This window comes from Oncorhynchus masou, chromosome 13 (assembly GCF_036934945.1).
Source record: "Oncorhynchus masou masou isolate Uvic2021 chromosome 13, UVic_Omas_1.1, whole genome shotgun sequence".
In the NCBI taxonomy this organism is placed as follows: Eukaryota; Metazoa; Chordata; class Actinopteri; order Salmoniformes; family Salmonidae; genus Oncorhynchus; species Oncorhynchus masou.
In genome coordinates, this window is record NC_088224.1 from 14,019,479 (window position 1) to 14,025,996 (window position 6,518).

Consider the following 6,518-nt stretch of genomic DNA (forward strand, 5'->3'; position numbering starts at 1 on the left):
CCCCTTAAAAACAGGCAATCTACAGACTCACCCCTTAAAAACAGGCAATCTACAGACTCACCCCTTAAAAACTAAAGACGCACAATCTCTCCTTTCTCGTATCTCAGATGAAGGTCTAACATTTTGTCTTTGATGGTGGTGTCTGTATGTGTGTGTGTGTGTGTGTGTGTTTGTGTGTGTGTGTCTGTATGTGTGTATGTGTGTTTGTGTGTGTGCACGCACTCACGTGCATTTATGTGTGTGTATGTGTGTGTGCCTGTGTGTGTGTGTGTTAGCATGTGTTTGTGTTGCGTGTGTTTGTGTGTTTGTATGTGTATGTGCGTGCATTTGTGTGAGTGTGTGTTTGTGTGTTTGTGTCTGTATGTGTGTGTGTGTTTGTGTGTGCGCGCACGTGCATTCATGTGTGTGTGTGTGTGTGCCTGTGTGTGTGTGTGTTAGCGTGTGTTTGTGTTGCGTGTGTTTGTGTGTTTGTATGTGTACGTGCATGTATTTGTGTGAGTGTGTGTTTGTGTGTGTACACATCTAGTTTATAATATATTCCTGAAGCCCAGTGAAGGAGCCCTCCTCTTAACACTCCACAGGTTCTCTTTGTTCCTCTCGACAGTGATGAACACCCCTCCAGCCCCCAGCCTCCCCCACCGCTCTTCCCCAAATACAGGCCTAGAGTGCTGGGGGAGGTCTTTGTTCATTCTGCCCCATTATGTGGTGCTCCACCGCCACCATTCCACTGATCTTCATTAACATCCACCATGTGCATATTGATGGCAGTGGCTCTATTGTTGAAGAACAAAATTAAAACGTTAACAATTGAGATAGGCCAAATAAATGTGAAGAACCAGAATATTCTCTCATACTGTAATGATCATATTCTTATTCTTTATTGGTGCAATATATAAAAGAAAAAGTATATTTATTGGATGACTGTCAACAATGGGGCCTATTGAATATTTAAAATAAGATATAATTCTCATTTCTATCTTCATCATATACCCTGGGTTGTCTGAATACGGCATCTTCCCCATTCAGATTGAAAATAAATTGTCCCAAATGGCACCCTATTCCATATGTAGTGCACTACTTTTGACCAGGACCTTCACCCTATTCCCTGTATAGTGCACTACTTTTGACCAGAGCCCTAAGTAATGAATAAGGTACGATTTAGGACTCAAACTATGACATAGAATCAAAAACGCTATAATGCCTTCTGATCACAGGCTAGTAGTATTTTATGTCGGTAGCAACCTCTCCTCTCTTCTCCTCTCAGCACTGTCCTCCTCTCTTCTCTTCTCCTCTCAGCACTGTGCTCCTCTCCTCTCAGCACTGTGCTCCTCTCCTCTCAGCACTGTGCTCCTCTCCTCTCAGCACTGTCCTCCTCTCCTCTCAGCACTGTCCTCCTCTCCTCTCAGCACTGTGCTCCTCTTCTCTCAGCACTGTGCTCCTCTCCTCTCAGCACTGTGCTCCTCTTCTCTCAGCACTGTGCTCCTCTCCTCTCAGCACTGTCCTCCTCTCCTCTCAGCACTGTGCTCCTCTCCTCTCAGCACTGTCCTCCTCTCCTCTCAGCACTGTGCTCCTCTTCTCTCAGCACTGTGCTCCTCTCCTCTCAGTACTGTGCTGCTCTTCTCTCAGCACTGTGCTCCTCTCCTCTCAGCACTGTGCTCCTCTCCTCTCAGCACTGTGCTCCTCTCCTCTCAGCACTGTGCTCCTCTCCTCTCAGCACTGTGCTCCTCTCCTCTCAGCACTGTGCTCCTCTCCTCTCAGCACTGTGCTCCTCTCCTCTCAGCACTGTGCTCCTCTCCTCTCAGCACTATGCTCAGCTCTGACACCATATGTTGATTATTATTGCTCAAATTCACGGAAATAATGAATTCAAGTGATCTGGAGTAATTGGAGAAACTCCAGGGCATAACAACAATCACATAGAGACGAGAGTGGGCATCAACAATTTCTGCTGGCTAACGCACAGTCTGTAGTTTAAGTTTGTATTTTAGGGATTACGGTTCATTCTGGGATGGGTATAAACATCCAGAATATACTCCAACTCTCATTATTCAGTGTTTCCAATAGAGATGTACTTGAGAGTTCATCTCATGTAAGTGTATCCTCTATTCAACTTCATGGTGTTGCCTAATTTAATCTGTAGGGTCTGTTGAGGTGACTGTCCTTCCCCAGTACGAGCCAGCAGCAGCCTGCAGCCCAGTCTCTGCTGTGGCTGGGAGGTCCCAGCAGTAGACCCTCTGTCCCATGGAGAGAGAGCCGTAGGGAGACTGAGACCCAGGGAGACCCAGGCACCCCAGGCATCTGCGTCTCCATCCCCAGCGTGAGTGTGGCCTGAGGGGGAACAGCAACACAGCAGAAGCATGGAGGTGTACAGAACAGAGTACAGGACTGATGGGGCCAGGGACCCAGAAGCCTCCAGCTGGCCTCCTGCAACCCCCTCTGTCTCCCCCAGCCCCCTAGGCCCTGCCTGGGGAGTTATCTGGCCTGACAGCAGGGCGCGTGAGGAGAAGGAAGAAGGCAAGCAGTGGAATGTACAGAGGGGGCCGATACCTCGGTCCCTCTTGGCCCCTTGTTTTTTTTCGTGAAATTCTCCCAAGCCTCCTGGGGGGACCCTCGCTGGGGGGAACACTGCTGACATGGTCATGGTCACATGGTCATGGTCACGACAGGAGTACCAGGAGGAGGTAACGGGAAAAGGGGGCGAGAGGGAGGTAAAAAGAGAGGGAAAGAGAGAGGGAGGTAGAAAGAGAGGGAAAGAGAGAGGGAGGTAGAAAGAGATGGAACGAGAGAGGGAGGTAGAAAGAGAGGGAAAGAGAGAGGGAGGTAGAAAGAGAGGGAAAGAGAGGGAGGTAGAAAGAGAGGGAAAGAGAGAGGGAGGTAGAAAGAGAGGGAAGAGAGAGGGAGGTAGAAAGAGATGGAACGAGAGAGGGAGGTAGAAAGAGAGGGAAAGAGAGAGGGAGGTAGAAAGAGATGGAACGAGAGAGGGAGGTAGAAAGAGAGGGAAAGAGAGAGGGAGGTGGAAAGAGAGGGAAAGAGGCTGAACAACAACACTATCAACATACAGCTGTCTGGTTCTACACTGCACCGGCAGGATAGAACACCGGCGTCTGGTAAGACAAGGGGCGGCGGACTACGTATTATTTTGTAAATAACAGCTGATGCACGATATCTAAGGAAGGCTCGAGCTATTGCTCGCCAGAGGTAGAGTATCTCATGATAAACTGTATTACCACACTATCTACCTAGAGAGTTTTCATCTGTATTTTTCGTAGCTTTTTACATACCACAACAGTCAGAGGCTGGTACTAACACAGCATTGAATGAGCTGTATTCCGCCATAAGCAAACAAGAAAACACTCACCCAGAGGTGGCGCTCCTAGTAGCCAGGGACTTGATTGCAGAGTAACTTAAAACAGTTTTACCAGATTTCTATCAGCATGTTAAATGTGCAACCAGAGGGAAAAAACTCTGGACCACCTTTACCACACACAGAGACGCATACAAAGCTCTCCTCGCCCTCCATTTGGCAAAACTGACCATAATTCTATCCTCCTGATCCCTGCTTACAAGCAAATATAAAATTTAATTTAATCTTTATTTAACCAGGCAAGTCAGTTAAGAACACATTCTTATTTTCAATGATGGCCTGGGAAAAATGGGTTAACTGCCTGTTCAGGGGCAGAACGACAGATTTGTACCTTGTCAGCTTGGGGGTTTGAACTCGCAACCTTCTGGTTGCTAGTCCAACGCTCTAACCACTAGGCTACCCTGCCGCCCCAAAAGCAGGAAGCACCAGTGACTAGATCAATAAAAAAAGTGGTCAGATGAAGCAGATGTTAATGTTTTGCTAGCACAGACTGGAATATGTTCCGGGATTCCTCCGATGGAATTGAGGAGTACACCACATCAGTCACTGGCTTCATCGATAAGGTCATCGATGACGTCTTCCCCACAGTGACTGTACATGCATACCCAAACCAGATGCCATGGATTACAGGCAACATCCGCACTGAGCTAAAGGCTAGAACTGCCGCTCTCAAGGAGCGGGACTTTAACCCGGAAGATTATGAGAAATTCTGCTATGCCTTCCGACGAACCATCAAACAGGCAAAGTATCAATACAGGACTAAGATGGAATCGTACTACACCGGCTCTGACACTCGTAGGATGTTGCAGGGCTTGTAAACCATTATAGACTACAAAGGTAAACCCAGCCGAGAGCTGCCCAGTGACACGAGCCTACCAGGCAAGCTAAGCTACTTCAATGCTCGCATCGAGGCAAATAACACTGAAACATGCACGAGAGCACCAGCTGTTCCAGGAGACTGTGTGATCACGATCTCCGCAACCGATGTGAATAAGACCTTTAATGTGTCAACAAGACCTTTAAACAGGTCAACATTCACAAGGCCGCAGGGCCAGACGGATTACCAGGACTTGTACTCTGAGCATGTGGTGACCAACTTACAAGTTTCTTCACTGATATTTTCAACCTTTCCCTGTACGTGTCTGTAATGCCAACATGTTTTAAGTAGTGCCTGTGACCAAGAACACTAAGGTAACCTGCCTAAATGACTACCGACCCGTAGCACTCACGTCTGTAGCCATGAAGTGCTTTGAAAGGCTGGTCATGGCTCACATCAACACCATTATCGCAGAAACCCTAGACCCACTCCAATTTGCATACCGCCCCAACAGATTGACAGATTATGCAATCTCTATTGCACTCCACACTGCCGATTCCCACCTGGACAAAAGGAACACCAATGTGAGAATGCTATTCATTGACTACAGCTCAGCGTTCAAAACCATAGTGCCCTCGAAGCTCATCATTAAGCTAAGGACCCTGGGAATAAACACCTCCCTCTGCAACTGGATCCAGCACTTCCTGATGGGCCATCCCCAGGTGGTGAGGGTAGGTAACAACACATCCACCACGCTGATCCTCAACACAGGGGCCCCTCGGGTGTGCGTGCTCAGTACCCTCCTGTACTCCCTGTTCACTGCACAGCCAGGCACGACACCATCATTAAATTTGCCGATGACACAACCGTAGTAGGCCTGATCACCAATAATGACGAGACAGACAATAGGGAGGAGGTCCGAAACTTGGCCATGTGGTGCCAGGACAACAACCCTCTCTCAACGTGATCAAGACAAAGGAGATGATTGTGTACTACAGGAAAAAGAGGACCGAGCACGCCCCCATTCTCATGGTCAGGGCTGTATTGGAGCAGGTTGAGAGCTTCAAGTTCCTTGTTGTCCACATCACCAACAAACTAACATGGTCCAAGCACACCAAAACCTATTCCCCCACAGGAGACTGAAAAGATTTGGCATTGGTCCTCAGATCCTCAAACGGTTCTACAGCTGCATCATCCAAGAGCATCCTGACTGGTTGCGTCACCCCCTGGTATGGCAACTGCTCGGCCTCCAACCGCACGGCACTGCAGAGGGTAATGTGAACAGCCCAGTACATCACTGGGGCCAAGCTTCCTGCCATCCAGGACCTCTATACCAGACGGTGTCAGCCACCAATAAAGACAATTGGGCAGATGAAGCAGATATTAAGCTGCAGGACTGTTTTGCACAGACTGGAATATGTTATCAGCCACTGTTCTCTCTGCTAACGTATGGCAAGTTACCCCACGGCACATTGACTCTCTACTGGTGCCCCCCTCTATATAGTCTCGCTATTGTTATTTTACTGCTGCTCTTTAATTACTTGTTACTTTTATTTTTTATTCTTATCCATATTTTTTTAACTGCATTGTTGGTTAGTGGCTCGTAAGTAAGCATTTCACTGTCGTATTCAACGGATGTGACTAAAACAATTTTATTTTATTTTATTTGAGAAGGAACGAGTGAGAGAGACAGAGAGATGAAGAGAGTGAGGGAGAGAGCAATGGGATCAGGGTTCACAGGGTTCAGTATAGTACATGATACCAAACCATCTAGTCACAAATCGCTTAGGGGAAGGGCAGATAAAAGGATTGTGGGTTCAATTCCCGGCCCACCGATACGTGAAATTTATGCACGCATGACTGTAAGTCGCTTTGGATGAAAGCCTCTGCAAATGGAATATACTCTATAATTATAATAATATTACGATCAATAATACTATGGTCTATTACTATCTAGTGATATTATATTACTATCTTGTCACAACCGTCGTTGAAGGAAGACCAAAGCGCAGCGTGGTGAGCTTACATTATCCTTTATTTTGGAATGACTCCAACAAAACAAGAAACAATACAAAATGACCGTGAAGCTTACGAGGGCTAAGTGCCACAATAAATTTAAAAAAAATAACAAAGTCTCTCTAAGGTCAGGGCGTGACATATCTAGTGATATCATATTACTATCTAGTGATATCATATTACTATCTAGTGATATCATATTACTATCTAGTGATATCATATCACTATCTAGTGATATTATATTACTATCTAGTGATATCATATTACTATCTAGTGATATCATATTACTATCTAGTAATATCATATTTCTATCTAGTGATA